Here is a 23,276-nt window from a genome sequence, read left to right on the forward strand (position 1 = left end):
TATTGAATTTGAAATTCAATTGAATTGAATTTGAATTTGAAATTTGAAAGTTGAATTTGAAATTCAAATTAGCAACAAATAAGCATGTCCCAAATATCATATGGGACATACTTATGCTTAAAAGAATCGTTCTTTGTTTAGCTGAAATCATCGCTTATCTGTTCACCCAACTTTAACTGGGTGTTCAGCACGTTATTTGGCAACCCTAGCAAGAGGGGAAGAAGTAGAGAACCCAGCTAGGATGCCATGGCAGGAACTGGTGACGGTGCAGATGGAGGGACGGGGTAGATACCAGTCCTGCTGTGGAGGTAGACTCTTGGTGATGGATTGACGTGGTGGGTGAGGGAGACTGTCTGGGGTCAAGGGTGACTCAGATTCCAGGGGAGCCTTTGGATGGACAGAAGTGCCAGTCCAGCCGACGTCACAGAATGGGAATAACATTAGTTTTGACATTGCAGTCTGCTGCTCTCTTGTAAAGCTGTGCGCCCTATGCAGCCATGCTTATTGCAATATTTACCTCTTTATTTTTATTTGTTTGGAGATTTTGTTATTTTTTAATTTATTTTATTTAAAAAAATTTTTTGGCTGCGTTAGGTCTTCGTTGCTGTGCACAGGCTTTCTCTAGTTGCGGTAAACGGGGGCTACTCTTCATTGCGGTGGCATCTCTTGTTGCAGAGCATGGGCTCTAGGCACGTGGGCTTCAGTAGTTGCATCACTCGGGCTCAGTAGTTGTGGCGCACGGGCTTAGTTGTTCCGCGGCATGTGGGATCTTCCCGTACCAGGGATCGAACCCGTGTCCCCTGCATTGGCAGGAGGATTCTTAATCACTGCGTCACCATGGAAATCCCAATATTTACCTCTTTATTAACCAATTTCAATATAATCTGGTGTGGAACCTGAGACACGGGGAAAGGGCCTTGGGCACTGCCAAATAAAAGTGGCATAAACACTGTGCAGTCCTAGCATCACTGTGCCTAGGATGACATTGCATATCACTGAGAAAATTATTAAAAGCGTCTAAATTCAGAAGACAATGAAATTAGTCCACCAGCGAGAGGATTACTGTGTTCTGGTCTTCTGACTGTGTGACTCTGGACAAGTCCCTTAATGACTCCTTGATTATGTAAAATGTGATATAAATGTAGCCTGTCCTATTATGTGGCTGTTATGAATATTGTGTGAATTACAAATATGAAAAATACTTTAATAATATTCAGATTCTATTATGGACAGAATGTTCGCATCCTCCAAAAATTCACATCTTGAAGTCCTAACCCCCAATGTGATGGTATTTGGAGACGGGGCCTTTGAGAAGTAATTAGGGTTAGATTAAGTCATGAGGGTGGGGCCCTCATGATGAGATTGGTGGCCTTATAAGAAGAGGAAGATCTCTCTCTCTCTCTCTCTGTCTGTCTCTCTTCACACATGCACATTGGAAAGGCCATGTGAGGACACAGTGAGAAGGTGGCCATCTGCAAGCCAGGAAGAGAGTTCTCACCAGAACCTGACCATGCTGTTCCCCTGATCTCAGTCTTCCAGACTACAGAACTGTGAGAAATAAATTTCTGTTGCTAAAGCCACCCAGTCTATTCCACTTACGACCTTCCAAGCTGATTAAAATAGGTACTATTAATTTTACAAAAGTAATTAGGTATAAGCAAGCAAGAAATAAACAGCAAGGCAAAAATCTCTTGCTATTTTTAGTCTGCCAGTGAATGTGCTGAATCTGTAAGCTAGACCACCTCACATGTGGTCTCAGGTCTCGAGTTTTGGGGTGAAATATATGTGTGTATTTTCTTGCGTTCTCCTTTTTAACCTCCCAAACACACACATTAAGGGCAGTCTTGAAAAGGAGATGTCACAAAGGGTGTTAGTGTGTGAAGAAGGGGAAAGGGAGCTTGGTTGCTAGGAGACCAGGGAACCAGTTTAGTTCAACAGCCACTAGGTGTTTAGGGACTGTGTGAATGTGCTGACTGCACGTATGTGAGCATGGGGCGGGGGAGGGGGCACTTCTCTTTTAACACTAACTAGAACACTGGAGCAGCCAGCCCTCCAGTCAGAAATCTGGTTCTGATATCAGATGTAAAAACAAGCTGGACAGTGTACTAACACAGTAAGTCTTTCCATGACTAGAGACAGAAACCCAATTCCAATAGGGAATTTATTATATAACTGGGAAGTCCAGGGGTGGCTATTGCTTTGGGCAGGGCTGAATCCAGTGACTTGAGTGATGTCATTAGTTTGCTCTCTCTCTCGCTCTCTCTCTGTGCAGTGGTCTCATTCTCACTGATTTTATTTTTCTGTCCCTAAGGGGGCTCCCTGCTGGTGGTAGGGAAGGGGTAGTCTGCCTTCAGGGAAGTCCAGGTTCCTGTGTCTCAGGGAACTACCTTCAGGCAAAGAAAGATCTTCTCTTTCCCATGATCCGTGTATAAAACCACATGCAAGGAATCTGATTAGCTCTGCTTCGATCAGAGGCTCTCCTCCTGGACTGATTACCGTGGCCAGAGTAACAGAATACTCCGATTTGTAGCCCCACCAAAACCATATGGAATAGAGAAAGGCAATTCCCCAAAGAAAAATGGGATCTGTTACAAGAAGTTGAGGGAATGGAAGTGGGCAGATCAAAACAGTTGATACCCACCACAGTACTTGAAAAGACATCTACAAGTTTGCTGTGACTTTTATCCGTATGGGAACTTTTATAAAAATTATTTATGGAAGATACCCACTGACTTTTACTGGTTCCTATACCCAGAAAGTCTAGTGTATAGCTTGGCCTTGGGATTCAAAAATGTTATCTAGAACTGGTTTGCTCCATCTTTCAGCTCTACCTCATGGGGAGTTCATTTAATTCCCAGCCTGTTAGGAACTCTTGTCTTCAATCATTCTGTCAACAGTCTCAAAAGAAAGAAAGAACTCTTTCCTGCAGCTCCTGTACAAGTCTGGGATCCACTGATTGTGACCATATTGTATGAGTCATGTCCCATCCCTCAACCAATCCCAGGGGGATCTGGTGACGGGTCTGAGTCATATGTCCACTCCTGGTGTGGGGAAAAACCTCACTGGAATCACACTGACTGAAAATGAGGAAGAAGGTTTTCATAAAGGAAATTCTGTGTTCTCTTATGAAATAAAAGTAGGAATGGATTCTGAGTAGCCAAAGAAAAAAACAGAAGACCAACACAGGCATTTAGATGAATTCTAACGTTTCACTGTTACTTATGTGAACATCCTTGTACATAAATATCTGTTGATATCTCTCATTATTTCTTTAAGATATGGTTTCAGTTCTGTTGCTGCATGACAAACCACCTCAAAAGAAGCTTAGTGGCTTGAAACAACAACAGTGATCTATTTCTCACGAGTCTGTGGGTTGACTGGGCTCAGCTGGGAAGTTCTGGTCCACGTGCTGTAACTGGAGTCACACATGTGGCTGCATTTGGCTGAGTGCTTGGCTGAGACTGTATCATCAAAGACAGTCTCTCCTTAAATTAGGAGGGTGGCATTAACATATCCACACTGCTGTATATAAAATGGATAACCAACAAGGACCTACTGTATGGCACAGGGGACTCTACTCAATATCATGTAATAACCTATAATGGAAAAGAATCTTAAAATAAAGATTAAATAGATATGTATAACTGAACCACTCTGCTGTACACCTGAAGTTAACACAACATTGTAAATCAACTATACTTCAATTTTAAAAAGAAAAAGGAAAGGGGAAAAAAAAGACAAGTGTCTCCTCCTCCGAGGCCCCTCTCCACGTGGCCTCTTATCATTCCTCAGAAACCTGGGCTTCTTTACAGCACATTGGCTGACTCCCAAGAGGGAGAAATGGAAACTATCCATTAAATCTCTTAAGGTCCAAGCTTGGATGTCCCAGTCTATTACTTGTGCTTCTTTCTGTTAGTCAAAGCAAGTCACAGGGCCAGCCAGATTCAAGGGGAGAGAGGGATAAATATACCCATAGAAATGGAAATGCTGGGTGAAAGATTGTATATATTTACTATTCATAATACAAATTACCAAATTTTCCTCCAGAAAGGTTCTACCAATATACAACCAGCCCCCCCCGCAGCAGTGTGTAAGAGCATGTATTTCACCACGTGAGTGCCAACCCTCAGCAGTTACATAGGTTTAAAAATAAAAATGTGGTTTATGCAGATGTTGTGTCTGGAGCTCTAGCACATATCTCAGACCACAAAGACAAGGGCCACATCATGGGGATGACAGGGCCCTGGCCTGGGAGAATCCTGTGTGCTTGAAGACTTCATGAAACAGCTGTTACACTAGCTTAAATGCCTACCTCCAGACTTTTACCCAAGAGAGAAATAACCCAGCAGCAAATAGCTACCTGGAATCCAAATTTTTAAATGTTGATGTTGTCAAATTTTTCTCATTTTGTTTTTTTTCCTCATAAAAGTTTGAAAGTGCCAGTTTCCATATATCTTAAGATGTTTTCAAGTCTTAGGATGAATAATAGCTGTAGAGACAGTTGGTTTATTATGCTAAATTTATCAATTTAGTACAAAGGGAAGATTGCTATTACTGGGACTGGAAGGCATCCCTGAGGTTTAGAAACGGTCTTATTGGCTTTAGGTGGAGAACTATAGCTTGCCTTTTACAAGGAAAATGCCCCTGGAGGTTCTCTGCTAACAGCCCTCACTTCCAACTTACAGCTGAAGACACCATCTCCCAGAGAGCTTCATGGAGCCTGACTTAATGGACAGAATACATCTGGATTGCAGTCTGGTTGTGCCCTGGTTGCATGTCCTGGGTAAATCAGATCTTCTTCAGCCTCAGTTTCCTTACCTGTAAAAGGAGATAACATTCCTATCCCACAGAGCTGGTATAAACATTAAACAAGCTTCTATATAAAGTGCTTTACACAATTCCTGGCACAGAGGTGCTCAGAAATAGTCCTTCCCTCCCTCTATTGCCCGTTCACCCAAGATTCCATAACACGCCATCTTCCTCCTTCAGCTGGTGCGGGCTCATAACTGGTCCAAAAGGGCTGTTTGCTGAAGCATATGGCTCTTCAACTCTATTTCTAAACACGGGATCGGGTTTCTCTCTTGTAAATCCACAGCATTAACTCTTAAGATCTCAGCAACTATGATATGATTGGGGACTAGCTTTGGGCCATGACAATGACAAAACAGATTTTGTCAACAGGTGTTTGAAGCCCAGTGTTGGGCTGAGTTTTCTTTGTTAATCCCTGGTTTCAAAGGAGGAAATGGTTTTTTGCCTGTTTACTTTGCCTGAGTGGTCTGCTGAGGTCAGTAGAATCCTATTAATTATTGCATTGGACAAACACTGGGTTCCTCTAAAGTTTCCTGCTGTTCTGAGACTTCGTGCCTTAGAGTATTTGTTTAGATAGTTTCTGAATTGGAGTGGAGGCATTACACGAGCTTAAGCTATGTGATGATAGCTTTATAAGTGCTCTTACACTCAGGGTGTGATGGTTTTCTTATCTCTGTGAATTGTCCATGTTCTTAACATCAGCTTTTCCTTAACTCTCTTCTTTGGTCATCTACATCTTACCAGTGACCACTTCCTGTATTTCCAAATTATAAATCCTTTTAGGGTAGGCATCAAATTATTTGTGATTTTTTCCTCTACAACACCTAAGACCAGTACTTTGTACATAGCAGGGACCAAAATGATTAAGTGAATGAATAAAACAATGAATGAATAAGCAAACAAAAGTTTTTTTACAGTTTTGTTTCTTATACTAAATATTCAGGTTCCTCATAAAAGTCATAGAAATTTGTGAACTTACGAGCTCATAATCCCACAATGAAAGAAAGACCTTTCTTGTTTTTAATTTTTAAAAATATTAATTAATTAATTTATTTATTTAGTCTTTTTCAAATTCTTTTCCCACTTAGGTTATTAAAGGATAGTGAGCAGCGTTCCCTGTGCTATACAGTAGGTCCTTTATGGTTATCTATTTTAAATATAGTAGTGTGTACATGTCAATCACAAATTCCATCTTTAAGAAACGAGTTCTATATCAATTAAGAATAGGCTGGGGGCTTCCCTGGTGGCGCAGTGGTTGAGAATCTGCCTGCCAATGCAGGGGACACGGGTTCGAGCCCTGGTCTGGGAAGATCCCACATGCCACGGAGCAACTGGGCCCGTGAGCCACAATTACTGAGCCTGCGCATCTGGAGCCTGTGCTCCGCAACAAGAGAGGCCGCGATGGTGAGAGGCCCGCGCACCGCGATGAAGAGTGGTCCCCACTTGCCACAACTAGAGAAAGCCCTCGCACAGAAACGAAGACTCAACACAGTCATAAATAAATAAATAAATAAATAAATAAATAAATAAATAACGTGAATTTCTTAAAAAAAAAAAAAAAAAGAATAGGCTCAGCAGAGACTGGCAGGAAGTCTAAATCAGAGCAGCTTGGATAGGTGTGTTATTCAGTGTACTTTTGTCTGACATAGTAGAAGCCCAGGGGTGTCCATCCATGGCTAGCGTGACCCCTCAGGTGGCAGGCGTCTGGGCTTTTTCACCTTGCAGCATTGCTATCCTCAGTGTGTGGCTTCCACCTTCACGGTCCCAGATGGCTATTCAAACTTCTGCCATCACATCAGCATTCCCACCTGAGAGAAAAGGGAAGACTACACCCTCTTCTTTAAAGACACTTACTTCCCAGAAGTTGCTTCTACCACTTCTGCTTACACCTCATTGGCCAGAATTCAGTCACATGGGAGCCTAGGAAATGTAGTCTTTATTTTGGGCAGCTGTGCATCTGGCTAGATTTTGGGGGTCTGTTGCTGAAATAAGAAGGCTTGAACAGATATTGTGGGACAAATAGGTTTCTTAGCCACAATTTCCCATTGCTATTTGGATAAAGTATAAACTCATCGTTCTGACCTTTCTGATCATCACTGCTTGGTCTCTGACCTCATCCCTGGTTACTTATTTATACTATTTCAGCTCTGTTTTCCTACTTTCATTTTCTGTGAAGGAGTGGGTTCCACTCTACCTCAGTACCTTTGCACATGCTCTCATCGCTGGGATTTAGGAATCCTAGATTGGGTTTCTCTGTCCCCATACTTTCTCATAACATCTTGCTACTAGCTCTTTGTAACGCCTACCACAATTACAATTATAAATTATTTATGTAATTATTTGTTTTATCTCCATCTCTCCTGCTAACTGTAATTCATCTGAGTGCAGGGACTTTGTTCATGGCTCTATTTCCAGAATCCTAAAGGCATTTGGCACAGATTAGGCACTTAATAAGTCTTTGCTAAATAAATTCATAAACTTTCTAATGGAATGTTCTCACTTTACAGATGAGGTAATAGTTTAAACATGAATTGAGGAGTCTGGATTCTAATTTCTTTAATCAGTTGGTTAAAATGAAGGTTTCAGCTAATGTTGCAAATCTTCCTGAAGTGTTCTGCTCTAATTTCTTCCTTTGGGAAGGACAGTGCATCAAACAGTATTTATTCTTCCTTTGACGGTTAGGGTCTTAGTGTGCCCGAGGGCCAACACTATAAACATTGATCAACACTGACTGAAACCACAGATGCAGAATGAAAAAGAAATTGCATGGGGCCTGCCTGAGTCTGGGATACAGCTTGGAAAGTTGCTTTAAACAAAAGTGCTCAACATTCGACTCTTTTCTTCTCAGTCACCTCTTTCTCCCAAATGTAGTGTGCCAAAAAATTCTAGTGATTGTGTTTCCCAGTTGATGAAGGATTTATTTTATGCAGGAATTGTCACCCTTGTTTTGAAAGAAAAAATAACTTTGTAAAAAGTGTCAGTTGCATATTGCGGCTGTGAGTGACAGTCATGTGTGATTTCAACAATTCTTAGTTTAAAGCAGCGGAGGAAAATGGCATTATTTCTTGTCGTCCTGATCTTTAAACATCAACTGCTAGAATCAACACAAAGGAGAGAGGCCAGGAAGAAGGAAGCCGATCTTTGGAATACCCTGAATCCCGGTGATGGCCCAGAGTTGTCACAGAATGTCATGATTTAAGAAGGTAAGTTGTTTGGAAAGCTGTGAGTCTCAGTTGTCCTGGGATATGGGACTTTGATAGATGGAGGAAACAGAACCTTTCCTCAAACTACAGTATATTTATGGCATTTGTCCAAGATTTTAATTTAATAAGGTACGTCTTTCATTTTAAAAAGTTTGTACTTTTAATCTTTTCCTCTAATTCCCTGTAACTAAAAATGGACGTTTTCTTTCTAAGTGTTTAAAATAGCTTTTACCTGCTCTGTATTTACCCCGAGGTCAGAGGCTCCTTTCCCTTCCCCAGCACCTCACTGCCTTCCTCAATGCTGGCACCTCTCGCCTGTGAAATGAAGAAGAATAAACAAGTCAAGGAGCTAAAAGGAGGAGATGAAAGGGTGTGGAAGCAAAGTGTATGATGGTGACAAACTTTAATTTGAACAGAAGCCTGTTCTAGTCCCAAACTGTTCTCAAAATAATTTATCTTCTAGAGAAATTTAGTCATCAAAGTCTAAACACTAACCAGGAGTAAAGGCTAAAACGTTACCCATTTAAAAATGCTACTTCACAGTGTATATCAGCAATTAACACTTCAGATGGGGTTGGTGTAGTTTAAAATATGTACCCATCTATTCTAGTTAAGAGAAAGCCTGTGGACCTAATCTTAGTAGCTTTAAGGGAGGTTTGAATTGATGGGGATTCAGGCAGGCTAACTGTCAGTCAATGAATATTCTTGCTACTTAATATTCAGTATGATGTGATCAAGTAGGGATGCAGTCAATCAAATGGGGCTCCAGTTGGGGGCAGAGTGAGGGGTGGGGAGAAGGCGTTTCCAGGGCAATGACAGGATACAGGTAGTGTCATGGCTATCGTGTGTCTGCCCAGTGGGGAAATCTATTTTCGGCTTGGATGCCAATGAGGAAGTGATGCTTCCTGTCACATAGATGTTAAACAGCCCCTCCCTGTGCCTTGGCTAAGTGGCAGATACCACCCAAACGTAGGCGGAGTGCTCAGAATAGAAGAAAGTCTAGTACGGTGCTGCCACTCTTGGGAAAGTAGGTAAAGTTGGTAAAGTTAGGGACTTAGTATTTTTGGTAGGCAGAGCTTATCAGAGAAATCAAAACCTCCTTAACAATATTCTGATGAGAGCTCAGTTCTGCTTCACACCTAGAAATAAGGAAGGAATCAGGGCCAGTACTGAGAGAATGGGAGAGAACACAGCATGGAGCACACAAGAGGAAACCAGCATACCTTGGAAAATAAAGAAGGAGGATCTCCACGAATGCCTCCCAAAGTGAGGGTTGGTGCTGGTCTGCGGACTGTTGGCTACTGGTCGGCAATGTGAGAAACACAGAGGTTTAGAGAAAGCATTTAGAGAAGATGGTAAGAATTTGATATTGCTGCAATGTCCAAGTGTGGTCCTGGACTCTTGTAATTTATCTTGTACCAGAGCTGTCTTTTTGTTTGGGTTGGAAGCAATAAGATAACATGGGAGACATACACCTAAGATCACTTAAGACACAGAGAAAGCCATGAGGAATGGGTGGGTATTTAGGAATGAAACTAAAGACAGGCCTGAGCCCTGGGGAGCAGAGGCGGGACGGAACCAACAGCAGACTTGTCTCATTGAACGGGGTATGGACCACTTTGAGCAAATTCACATGGTAAGACATGTGTGGTATGATAGTTTAGTTTGCCAATTTTAACCCAAAAGTGTATAAAATCGAGAACTCATTGCTCATCATAATTTGAATATATTATTTAAATGGTTAAATGTAAAAACTGGCTACAGATGAATTATGATGGGACAACAAAAGTTTTTGAGTATAAGAGTGATTCTTGATATTACTCACCTACACACATACTTCCGATGAAACGTGTACAATTTTCATAATTCTTTTCTTTTATCATTGATATATTTGTTAGACAGTTATCTGAATCATAGGGCCCCACTGGAATATCAGACAAAATGCTGTTGCTTAGAATGGCTACAACTGGGTGTGCCAAACCTTCTGGAGTATTTCTCAAACCAGCCGAGACTGAGTTCCCGCGGGGTATGCTACAAATCTTTCCAGTCCTCTGCATTTGAAAGGCTTACATTTCCACTTCAATAAATTACAGTTTATAAAAAAAACAAAAAACAAAAAACACACCTACATTATCAAAATTTATGTCCTGTTCCTGGATTCTTGTAACTTATCATGTACCAGAGCTATGTTTGTTTGGGTTGAAGGCAACAAGAAGAACATAAAGATATATACCTAGACTACTCACACTCTACAGAAAGCTGCACATCAATTGAGGGAGGCCGTTGCCTGAATGGACAGCTATTTAGGAGTTAAACCAAGGACAGGCATGATGGAGCCCAGGGCAGCAGAGTCTGGGTAGAAAAAATACATAGACACACAGTCAGGAGATGTGGATTTGAGTCTTGCCTCTGCCTCTTAACCAGCTGCGTAATCTTGGGCAAGTCACTTAACCTCCTGTGCCTTAATTTTCTCATCTAGAAAGTGGGAAACATGACATGCTTTTCTGGGTTCTTTTTTTTTCTGTTTCTTTTTAATTTTAATTGTGCTGAAATACACATAACATAAAATTTACCATCTTAATCATTTTTAAGTGTACAGTTCAGTGGCATTAAGTACATTCACATTGTTGTCTACCATCACCACCATCCATCCACAGAACTCTTTTCATCTTGCAAAACTGAAACTCTGTACCTATTAAACAACAGCTCCCCACTTTTCTGGGTTCTTGTGCAGTCCGAATGACAGATTGTATTGGGGCTACAGATGATGGGAGAGTTAGGCCTGGGGGAGAGCAGAAAATGTAAAGGGCCAGAGAGTAAACATTTTGTATTTGGGACTGTCTCTGTTGCAACTACTCAACTCTGGTATTGTAGCTTGAAAGAAACCATATAATAATATGTAATTTAATGTCCTCATATACATTTATTTATAAAACTAGGTAGGCAGTGGGCTGAATTGGCCCAAGGGTCAAAGTTCATCAACCTCTGAGCTAGGAGACTAGAGACCTGAATTCGAGTCCTAGCTCTGTTTTTATGTCACCAAGTGACCTCGTTATTTCTTGTTTTTCTATCACCATGGGACCCTCCCGGGTCTGTTCAATTCTATGCCATTTGGAAGAGTAAGGCAGATGACAAGGAAGCTTGCGAGAGTGAAAAGATTTTAATGAACATTTTGATTGAAAACAAAAATTATAGCAGTACCTAAGATGAAAAATTAAAGTGTAAGTACAATCTGAGTATGGGTAGGAAGAAGATAGTATAAAGCTTAAAAAAAGACAACAAAGAATTGAGTGACTTCTTCAGTGCCCCAGGAGATCAAGCAGACTGAAGATGATACAGGATTGACCTCAACCTCCCTGTCATCAGGGAATCCCCCCTCAGCCCAAGACCAGATGGTGGTCTGGAACTCAGGGGCCTGATCTCCTCTCTCCCCGAGCATGTGAGCAGAGCTTAGGGCCTGAGTGGGAGGGAACGAGTAGCAGATGTTATCATTGCCAGCCCATAACCCCTCACTTCCTTTGCCTGCATGTGGGGCAGGCCAGAAATGCTGGCAGTTAACTTCTCAGGAGCTTCCCCCAACCAGTGAGAGATGGGAGGTGGTGGGTCAATACTCCTGCTCTCCCTCTTCTCGGATGAGCCAGCTCTGAGTTGTTTTCTACACCGTTTCCCAGAGGTTCACACAGGATGGAGCCCTCGGCTCCCACAGCAGTAAACTCATCAACACATCCTTTATTGGCTTCATTCCTTGCCTGTCTCACTTCCCCTGTCTCTTACCAGTGATTCCTGAGATCATCTCTCCAATGAGCTACTGATACCCAACTTTTTGTCTTAGGGTCTGCCTCTTGGGAAACTCAGAAGAAGACAAAACCACATGGATATGCAGTCATTAGGAGAGAGCCAAAGGCTTACACAGGACCAATACTCAGGACCACAAGGAAATTCCCTTCATTCAGTCTGACCACCCTGGAGCAGAGCGTCTTCTAGAAGAAAATTGGACCTTGCTCATGTGTCAGGGGAAGTTTTAGGTGTGCAATAGGTGCGGAGTTCCTTCTCTGTGCAAGAAAGCTACTCCTCTGTGGTCACCAAGATGAGAAAAACACAGTCCTACCTGGCCAGGGGCTTGTCATTTGGTTCTTTCAGGACAGCAAAAAGGCTTTTTAGCTAATAGTCCTTTCTTTCAGTTCTAATAAAAAGGGATCTTCGTAGAGTCTTCACACTTGTTGATGGCTCAAGCTTTGGTCCCAGGGTATGTCTCTCAGTTTCTGAAACTCTTTTAGCTTCAGCTCGTTTCTGGACTTTCGAACATATACTCTTCTTTCTGCCTGGAATACTCACCCTGTTCATTGTGCCTGGCTCCCACTCCCCATGTCATTTCCTATGGGAAAACTTCCCTGATCTTCCCTAGATCGAGGTCGATATCTGCTATTATGTTCCCTCAGTGCCCTGTTCTTCCACCATCATTGCACATATGAAATAGTATGTGATTGCTTATTTAATTATGAGAGGTCAGGGTCACAGCTTATTTATATCCTTACCTCCAGTGCCTAGCACAGGGATGGGGTACCCAATAAATATTTATTAAATGAACAATATGCTTAAAAGGTAAAGGACCCATCCTAGGGTTCCATGGTGGTTTATAGAGCAGTTGTAGGGAGGAGGAGTAGAGGCAGATGTGATCACTGACTAAAGTCCAGATTTCTCTGTACTCCTCACCTAACCATCTCCAAAGGCTCTGGGCCAAAGTTACTCAGTAACAGAATAGCAAGCCCACACTTGGGTGGTAAGGTTGCCAGCCTTCAAATATCTCAGCCAGCCAGCCAGCCAGCCATTCCCTCTATCTACCCATTCATCAAAAAATTATTGAGCTCCTGTTCTCTTTGAGGTATTATGCTAATCACTGGAGCCATGAAGATATCTGATCCCTGCCCTTTAGAAGTTAAAAGTCAGTCCAATTGAAAAAAAAAATTAAAAGCTATTGCAATAAATGCATCAGTAGAGATATTATTAACTATTTGGAGAACTTGGGCAGGAGCAGGTACTTTCTGCTGGTTGCCTTTACCCCCGTTCTTCAACAATGTATCATTTGTTCACAAGCATGGCTCCTGGAGTGGGGTTTACCTCTTCCCCGTGGGTAAGTGCTTGGCTGTGGTGTCACCTGCTTCCACATGGCTTTATTTCTTCTTCCACACTTTTCCTCATCTTTGCTAGGAGCTAATTCCTTGAGGCCTGGAATCTAATGCGTGACTGAAGGTTAGAGCAGGGTGGATGGAGTAATGGGCATTTATCTTGCCCCACGAGGGGGTTCCAGTTGTGCCTCTATTAAACCTATGAGAATAGTTTAGCTTCCTGCCTCGACTTCCAGCTTCCCACCAATTCGTATTAAGCCTCTTCTTATTGGGCCCATAGCATAGGCATTAATAATAGTACATACTTCTACATAGTGTTTTACACTTTTCTAAGAACTTCATAGAATTTCAGGATTGAAAGGAACATTAAAGGTCGTCATCTAGTCCAGCCAGCCACCCATCTGATGTCCAAATCCTCTCTATAGCATATGCTGAAGCCCCCCACTGCCTGCTAAGATAGCTCCTCCACTTCCCTGATCTGGAGCCACTCTTTGCTACAAAGCAAACCTTTGTAAAGTAAATGCCTACTTAACTACATGCCTAGAGTCCCCAGTTCTCAGATTTAGTTCCCCAAGCCCTTGATCCCATCTGTTCAATACCTTGTTCTCTACTCTCCCAACACCCTTGCCTGTCTCTTAATACCCCCTAGCCCCATCCTTCCAGTCCGAACCATCATTCAGACTCCCTCTCCCTCTTCCTGGATAGGGGACCATAGATAGTAGGCCTTGGGTAGGACCCCTCTATTACAGGCACTTTGGTTGCTATAACAAATTATCCCGAAGTATAGTAACATAAATATCTGCTCATGGATCTGCGGGGTCAGGAGTTCAGACAGCGCAGAGCAGAACTGGCTGACCCCTGCTCCATAATGTCTGGGGCCTCAGCTGAAAAGTCTAAAAGGATGGGAGATTATCATCTCAAGTTTCATTTACTCACATGTGTAGCGGTTCCTGCTGGCTCTTGGCTGAGTAGACTTAAATAGCTAGGAAATAGCTAGGACATCTGCATGTGGCTGCTTGGCTTTCCCACAGCATGGTGACTGGGTTCCCAGGGCGAGAGTACCTAGAGAGAGAGAGAGAGAGGGAGACAGAGAGCGCCAGGCAGATGACCTATCCTCAGAAGTCACATAGGATTATTTCCTCTACTGGTCAACATAGTTACAAAGATGTGCCTACGTTCAAGGGGAGAGAATATAGGCCCCCATCCCTGGATGGAGGAGTGGCAACATCACGTTGTAAGAACATATGGGATAGGATGTGTATTGGCATGACCGTCTTAGGAAAATACATCCTCCTAAGTGCGCGATGGCTGTCCTTCTATGCTCTGCCCCCAGGGAAGCCCTGTGACATGGACACCATCATGGACACAGTTCTGTAGTCAATAATCCTTTCTCATGAATAAAACCGATTTCCTTGGAACTCTTACACTTAGACCTTAATTCTCTGTACTTGGGGCAGTCTGTTAATTCCAGTGCATTAAGGAAATCTATTTAGTACTCCAGGGGTTTTTGGCCCCTTAGGCTAACCATTCCACTTTTGGGGTTCTCATTCAATCTTGTACATTCTTCTCTGAACAAGCTTAAGTTGTTTTTTTAACCCCTTTAAAGTGTTGGGATCCCAAATCAATGAATATATACCCCAGATGTGGTTCCTCCATTTCAGTTTAGAAAAGGATGAGCCCCCCCCTCACTTGAGATCTTGATTCCATTAATCAGCTTTTATTTCTCACAGTCACATGGTAGTGTTGACTCATACCCAGCCTACAGTCAACTAAAACTCCCAAATAATTTCATATGCGTTGTTACTAATCCCTGTTCCTCATTCTGTACTTGAGTTGGGCTTTAATAGGCCAAAGTTCAAACTTTTACATTTTCTCTGTTCAACTTCATCTCATTAAATTTATCTCATCATTCCAGCCTGTTAAATCTTTTTGGATATTGAGTATTATCTGGTGTAGTAGCTCTCCCTCCAAAGTTGCACGTGGCCTGAAAATTTCTGTTACACCCTCAGGGCTCACATCCAAGTCATTGATACAAAATGTTGAATAAACATGTGATTTTTCACTTGCTGTGGACACTGGCCATCAGAAAATCAGGCAAAATCATTTGAGATGAGGGAACCAGGACTGAGAGAGGTCCAGGGAGGTACTCAAAGTCACATTATAAGAGATGTGACAAAGGAGGAACTTGAACCTGTGCTTTCTGCTCTTTCTGCTATGCTGAGATATTCATCCAGCCCTGGGCACTTGCCTAAGGAGGGGTCGAGGGAAGAGCAAACAAAAAATAAGTTGTGACTAAATACAATGACACTAGAATGAGAAAAATGAGATCTGACTGTGACTTGTGGGAAAGATAGCACAAGACATTTTTTGCTTAACCTCCACTTAATACCACTGTGTATCTTTTTCTCCTTACTTGCAAATGCCTGTATGTTTTCCGACCTCAGCTTCAGAAAGCTGTTTCCTGAGCTGTCTCCTTAGCTACAACCCACATGAACACAAATCTCCTGCAAGAAGACAATAGCATACAAAGATGGGAAGAAACTGCTGTGGCTGTCAAGGTTATGGTGACAGGAATGAGCTGAGTAGACGGGTTGATCAACTGACTGCATTTGCCTGGGAGGGTCCGGGGAAATCCCTCAGTCCTGGGAAAACCATATGGTTGGTCACCCTATGACTAGTATACTGCAGGCGTCTGCTCTCCAGTCTCCTCTTTAATGCTGCAGTGGAGTAAAGATGGCCACAGATTCTTTGACCCCTTTCCTATTGAAAAGTGGGGTCTGTATTCCCTACCCTTGAACCTGGGCAGCTCTGTGACTGTATAGAATACGGCGGAAGTGATGCTGTAGCAGTTTCCCAGCTCAGACACTGGAAGCTTCCACTTGCCATCTCTTAGAACACATTCTCTTGGGGCGCTGAGCCGCCACGTAAGAAGTGTCATTACTCTGAGACCGCCGTGCTGAAGAGGTCACATGTGGGCACTCTCGACAACAGCTGGACACAGCCTTCTTTCCGTCACCGTGGCACCAGACGTGTAAGTGAAGCTGTCTTGGATCCTCCAGACCAGCTCATGCGCCATCTGAACGCCATTGCTGAAATCACTAGGTGATCTTAGTTGAGGCCATATTGAACAGCAGAATTGCCCAGCTGAGTCACGTTCAAGTTCCTGGCCCACAAAATTGTACGGGATAATAATGAAATGGTTGTGTCGTCAAGCTGCTGCTTTTGGGGTAGTTTGTTATGAGGCCAGAGGTATCTGAGGTGAATGTCGAAAATGACCTAAATAAACCATCCTAATCTTTTTACTCACCACTATAAACAGTAGCCCATCACCAAATAAGTGTTCCACACAAGATCTATGCCACCCTTGCCTAGTGTCAGCAGGCCTCTTCTGGATGGGCAAACAGTGCAAGGTGAGCTGAGATGCTGCCTCTGAATCCCTGCATCCGTTCTCCTTGCATCACCTTGGCAATGCCGTGTCGACACACTTCCTTCCCTCTGAGCTGGTCCATCTCCGTGCCGTATGCTCCAAAGACTCCTTCTTGATGAGATTTACGTCTTTCATTTCAGTCTTTGGCATGTTGTTGGCAATAACAGAATGCACCCCTGTAGGCTGCAGACTCCACCCCTCTAGGCTGCAGACTCCACCAAGTGAATTCTCACGCGGCCTCACATTTATCTAGAGCAGCAAACACTTGACTGCTCCTTTCCAATTTGGCTCCATGATGGAAAATCTGATTGATGAAGCTATAGATTCCTGGAGGGCAGGCATTGTGTTTTAAGTGTCCTTGGGTCCCAACAGCTTCTCTTTGGATGAATGAATACATTCTCACCACTCTGGAAGCAGTAGTTAGCTTTACTTCTGCTACTTCCCTTGCCTAATCTTTTCACTTAGGCCCTTTCAGTGTCTCCTCATTCCTGGAGAGGATAGGTCATAAGACAGAACAGAGCCTACTGTTAGCAGGGAATTGTAAAATAAGAAAGGAGCGAAAGGATTCTGCCTCATTTGGAGACTCCTAAGCTTTCACTTCTCACTGAGTAATTTGCTTCTGATTTTGTTTCTGGTCAAAATCTTTCAAGGTTCTTGGACAGCGGGAAAAAGGCAAGTGACACAAATATTCATTTGTGATGCATTGGGGTGACAGGAAGAAAGGGTATAAGGCTCATAGAGTCAGCTGGTAGGGGTCAGCTCTATGGGAATGTGTTCCCTAAAGAGTCTCGGATGTTGGAGCTGTAAGGGGCTGATGAGGAAAAGGAGAGTAAGTACATGGGGACAGAGATGATGATCAGATTAGGACAAGGACTCTCGTCTCTAACCTTCTGGTCAAGTGCCCTTGGCACTACATTATGCTATAATAATGCAGGTTTCTAGGTCAAGGTGAGGGAACCACATGCAATTGTCTCCCCATTCTCTCTCCAAATCCCACTGGAATGATGACACAGAAGTTCCAGCGGAAATAAATCCCCGAAAGTGTGGAGACTGGGAGCAGGTTAATCATCACATGACAGTTACTAATGACTGTCTGGACGGCAGATGGCGAATGGGGAGCACATTGACAGGTGAGCATACGGAGGAACCCACCACTGCTGGGCTGAAGACCACATCTCAGCCTGGAGCCCTTCTCCCCCAGGAGCCCCAGGGATGCTGGAAGCCTGGAGTCACCAGGTAGAGAGAGTTAGTCTGGGAGGTGGGATAGTAAACGGTGGAGGAAGACAGCCTGTGGCAGAGCTGTGCCAATTCCCCCCCTTTACCACTCTCAGGCATCCGTGCTCCCCTCACCTGCCCATGGAGCTGCAGGAGAGCCAGCAGCCATGGGTTCATCCCTGGGCCAAACCTGGGAGCACGATCAGCTACACCTGTCACAAGAGCTGCCTGGGGAGAGAGCGAGGGCTCACCAGGTGGAGGGCTGGAGTCCCAAAGCAAAGGCCTCTTGATGCTGGCGTGGTTTTTTTTTTTCCATTTTTTAAAAAATTATAGTGTGGTTGATTTACAATATTGTATTAATTACTGCTGTACAGCAAAATGACTCAGTTATATATATATATATATATATATATACACACCTTCTTTTTCATATTCTTTTCCACTGTGGTTTATCACAGGATATTGAATATAGCTCCCTGTGCTCTACAGTAGGACCTTGTTGTTTATCCATTCTGTATATACCAGTTTGCATCTGCTAACCCCAAACTCCCAGTCCTTCCCTCCTCCACCCACCCTCCCCCTTGGCAACCACCAGTCTATTCTCTATGTCCGTGATTCTGTTTCTTTTTCATAGATAGGTTCATTTGTGTCATATTTTAGATTCCACATATAAGTGATATCGTATGGTATTTGTCTTTCTCTTTCTGACTTCATTTAGTATGATAATCTCTAGATGCATCCATGTTGCTGCAAATGGCATTATTTTGTTCTTTTCTATGGCTGAGTAGTATTCCATCGTATATATGTACCACATCTTCTTTATCCATTCATCTGTCGATGGACATTTAGGTTGTTTCCATGTCTTGGCTATTGTGAATAGTGCTGCTATGAGCATAAGGGTGCATGTATCTTTTTGAATTATAGTTTTGTCTGGATATATGCCCAGGAGTGGGATTGCTGTATCATATGGTAATTCTATTTTTAGTTTTCTGAGGAACCTCCACACGGTTTTCCACAGTGGCTGCACCAATTTACATTCCCACCAACAGTGTAGGAGGGTTCTCTTTTCTCCACACCCTCTCCAGCATTTGTTATTTGTAGGCTTCTTAATGATGGCCATTCTGACCAGCATGAGGAGGTACCTCATTGTGATGCTGGTATTTTGAGGGGATTCTCAGCAGTGGCCAGCTCCCAGGCTCACATCCTGGCTGTGTCCTCACATGGCCTTTTCTCTGTGTGCTTGCCTCTTTGGTTTCTCTTCCTCTTCTTCTAAGACACCAGTCCTATTGGATTAGGGCCCCACACTTATGACTTCATTTAAGCTTAATTACTTCTTTGAAGTCCCTATCTCCAAATACAGTCACATTCTAAGGTACTGGGGGTTAGGGCTTCAACAGATGAGTTTTGGGAAGACACAGCAAAGCCCATTACGCCCATCCATAGGAGAGTGTTTGAATAGACCATGAGATAGTCACGTGTTGGAGTACCATGCAGCTGTGAAAAGAAAAAGTACAAGGATACTCTCTCTGAACTGATGTGGGGCAATATCCAAGATGTATTCTTAACTGATAAAGAGCAGGGTGCAAAATACTCTGTGTTATCTAGGAAAACTATGTACATGCTTATATATGTATACATGCAGTATTATCTTCAAATAGTCCCTGAAAATTGACTATTTTCATATTGGATTACTGACTTCTAATACCTGTCCTTCAACCTTTAGTTCTTCCTAATTAATGAATCAACTAATTGCCATACTTTGTGCCACTTAACTTTGATCAGTGGATCTTCTCAAAACTGAGTTAAATTCTAATTAACCAAGATTTTATTGATCTAATGATACTTCTAATTAGTTGTCACTGTCACAAAATCACATGTAAGAGTATTTTTTAAAGGACTTGGGGATTTAACTTGACAGAGAAAATTTTTAGGATTTAGGAATGCTTTAGGCTACAAGAAGCCGAAAACTCAACTATAAGTTGCTTAAACAAATAGAGGTTTATTTTTCTCTGTAGCAGATGTTGCATATATCAGCAGCCCAGGATAATGCTTAATGCAGACAAGATCCTTCTGACTTTCTTTTCTATCCACTCAGTCATTCTTAAGTGTGTTGGCTTGTTGCCTCATGGTTGCAATGTGCCTGCTGCAGTTCCAGGCATCACGTCTGCATTTAACTCACAAAAAAGGAGGAAAGAACAGGGACAACCTATTCTGTCTCTTTTTATCGGGAAAGCAAAGCCTTCCTCAAATCCTGCAGTGAGCTTTTCCTTACATGTCACTGGTTAGAACTAGTCACATGGCAACTTTTGGCTGCATAAGATAAGTAATAAGGAAACAGGATTGTCACAGTTGACTTAAATCAATCAAGATTCATCACTTGTGGCTGGACATATCACCCCTGTAACAAAGATGAAATTTTGTCAGCAAGTAAAAGTAACTAACATTTCTGCCATGCTTCTGGAGAAGGGATAACTGAGAGACTATTCTTCTCTCAGTGAAAATCCATCTTTACTTATCTCTGCCTGTCACCTTCTTTTATCTGCCATGTTTTAGCTAGCCAGTGAGCCACTTCTAATTCCCTTTACATCTGTCTTCCCGTATGCGTTTCTGGGGAATCCTGGGATCATTAGGACTGAATTGGCCTGTCCCAGGAGCAGGACTCAAAGGAATAGATCTTGATAAGACATTGTGTTTCTTTTCTTTCTTTTTTAAAATTTTATTGAAGTATAGTTGATTTACAATGTTGTGTTAATTTCTGCTGTACAGCAAAGTGACTCAGTTATATATATATATATAGTCTTTTTCATATTCTTTTCCATTATCGTTTTTACCAGGGTACTGAATATAGTTCCCTGTGCTCTACAGTAGGACCTTGTTGTGTATCTATTCTATATATAGATCTGCTAACCCCAAACTCCCAGTCCATCCCTTCCCCACCCCTCCTCCACCTTGGCAACCACAAGTCTGTTCTCTATGTCTGTGAGTCTGTTTTTGTTTTGTAGATATGTTCACTTGTGTCATGTTTTAGATTCCACATATAAGTGATATCATATGGTATTTGTCTTTCTCTTTCTGACTTGCTTCACTTAGTATGATAATCCCTAGGTCCATCCATGTTGCTGCAAATGGCATTATTTCATTCTTTTTTATGGCTGAGTAATATTCCATTGTATATATGTACCACATCTTCTTTATCCATTCATCTGTCAATGGACATCCAGGTTGTTTCCAAGTCTTGGCTATTGTAAATAGTGCTGCTGTGAACATAGGGGTGCATGTATCTTCTCGAATTATAGGTTTGTCTGGGTATATGCCCAGGAGCGGGATTTTTGGATCATATGGCAACTCTAATTATAGTTTTTTGAGGAACCTCCATACTGTTTTCCATAGTGGCTGCACCAATTTACATTCCCTCTACCGGTGTAGGAAGGTTCCCTTTTCTCCACACCTTCTCCGGCATTAGTTATTTGTAGACTTTTAAATGATGGTCCTTCTGACCGGTGTGAGGTGGTTCCTTATTGTAGTTTTGATTTGCACTTCTCTAATAATTAGCGACGCTGAACATCTTTTCGTGTGCCTGTTGTTTCTTAAATAGATCTTATTGTGCAAAGAAGGAATGCTTTTTATTCTTTGACCCACTCTGCAGGCAGGGCTCTACTTCAGCTGCCCCTGGACAGCCTCTCAGTGCTGCTGGCTCTCCCTGCCCTCTGTGAACCTGGGGATCCAGCAACTCTGGCAGGTCCAGACTCCACATGTCCACAGGCCTCCATGCCTCTGCCTCTTTGTGTTCCTGGTTCAGGCCTTTCCATCTCCCCACCTGCTGGACTCCTAACTGTCTTTCAAGGCCTCCCTCAAACGTCACTTCTTTTCCATAGCTTCCTTCCCCATCTCCAAGTCCTTGAAGTTTGAGTGTCCTCAAAAGCAAAACTTGTGACAAGACTTGGGTGCAGATAGTTTGTTTGCACAAGTAAAGGAGTGGAGATGTGAGATAGGGAAGGGTGGGTGCAAAACCATTGAAGGTGGGTAAACAAACCAGTGGAGGGTCCCTGCTGGGAGTACCTGGGCTCAGTCCTGCTGGGGCCGCTGAGGGACTGTCTGTGTGCCTTGGAACTGGACCGCCATGGATTAGGGAGGCTGGATATTTATCTGCCGACTCCATCCCTCCTTGGCTGAGGGTTGCCCCTGGGGGCAGTCAAGCCCAGAGCTTCCCAGCTACCCCAAGCACAGGTTCAGTGAGACCCACACTGATGCCACAGAAAGCTCTTGCTCATGCATAGAAGCAGAAGGGCTCAGGGCTTGAGGAGAGAAATTGTCCGCATGCATAGAAAACATCCACCATGGCATCAGGTGGACTCAAGGTGGACTGACCCACACTGCATCTTCCACCTGACCTCTCCCATTAACCCCTCCCTTGCCAGTGCCCACGTGGCACTTGATGAAGCCCTTCACAGTAGCCTTAATGGCTGCATATTTGTTTGTTTTCTAGCATCTATGAAGCACATTTTATGTTTCCGCTTTACATTTCAACCCTCAGAACAACTCAAGAGGCAGGTACTATAATTACTCCCACTTAATAACAAGAAAACTGAGTCACAGAGAGATTAATTTTGTGTTTATGTGCCTATCTCTGCTTCCAGACCGTGAGCCCCTGAAGGGCGTGGCCTTTGTGTTATGCTGTTTGTACACTCACTTCCAACACACTGACTGGCATATAGTAGGTACTCAATAAATGTCACTTGGATCAGATTATTCAGAAGATTCAGTCACAGTGGAGAGTGGAAAGACATGCCTGGCATTGAACAATGTCATTCTGAGAACAGCTTTTCAATAATCAACAACGCCAGAACGATCAGACTGTACGAACTGAGTCTGTCAGGAAACCATCAGGAAGAAAGCAAATCATGTTGTGTGACCACTCACATGCCAACTACCTGCATTCCCTTGTCTTGGGATTAACCATGAGTTTTAGTAACTCTGTTTATACCTGCATCTTATACAAATAATTGCAAAGGGAATTAGTATTCAGTCCTTACCCTTTGATGCGATGCTAAGGGACCACTCGGAACACAATTTCGTCTCTGCCCAGCATATATTGAAAATAGCCCAAAGTCACTGTCGAGGCATAAATGACGCAGGAGGAAAAGCATTGCTGCGGTTTTACTGAACAGATGGTCTGATGACGTTGGTATCTCCAAATTACCTGCAGCCAAAGCAGATGGAAAAATTAACATCACAGCCCAAGCTTGACGGCAGGCAGGGAGTCGCAGAGAACTTTAGTCACATGGGATGCTTTCTTTGCTTTATTTTCAAGTCCACTGGGGACCTTGTCCTCTTCACAAATTCCTCTAATAAAATAGCAAGAATTACTTCAGCCGATCCCACAACCACCACCATCAAGGCAAGGCTGGAAGGCGTGGCATTCAGTAGTGCCACTGCCACTAAAGGTTGAGGCTAAAAAGAAGTCATTAAATGTGTAAAAGTATTACGTGGATGAAA

At 42.9% G+C, this 23,276-nt stretch overlaps 1 long non-coding RNA gene across 1 annotated transcript in view; it reads right to left on the reverse strand.

Annotated features, from left to right (window-relative positions):
• LOC132365252 (uncharacterized) overlaps nt 1–23,004 on the reverse strand; it is a 40,805-nt gene extending 17,801 nt beyond the window's left edge. Inside the window, exons 1-3 of the long non-coding RNA XR_009503062.1 lie at nt 22,814–23,004; nt 14,075–14,200; nt 10,259–10,364 (exon numbers count right to left, since the gene is read on the reverse strand). This is a non-coding gene — a long non-coding RNA (uncharacterized LOC132365252). The remainder of the gene's footprint in view (nt 1–10,258; nt 10,365–14,074; nt 14,201–22,813) is intronic.
• Between the last annotated feature and the right edge of the window lie 272 nt (nt 23,005–23,276).

Source organism: Balaenoptera ricei, chromosome 4 (genome assembly GCF_028023285.1).
Source record: "Balaenoptera ricei isolate mBalRic1 chromosome 4, mBalRic1.hap2, whole genome shotgun sequence".
NCBI lineage: Eukaryota > Metazoa > Chordata > Mammalia > Artiodactyla > Balaenopteridae > Balaenoptera > Balaenoptera ricei.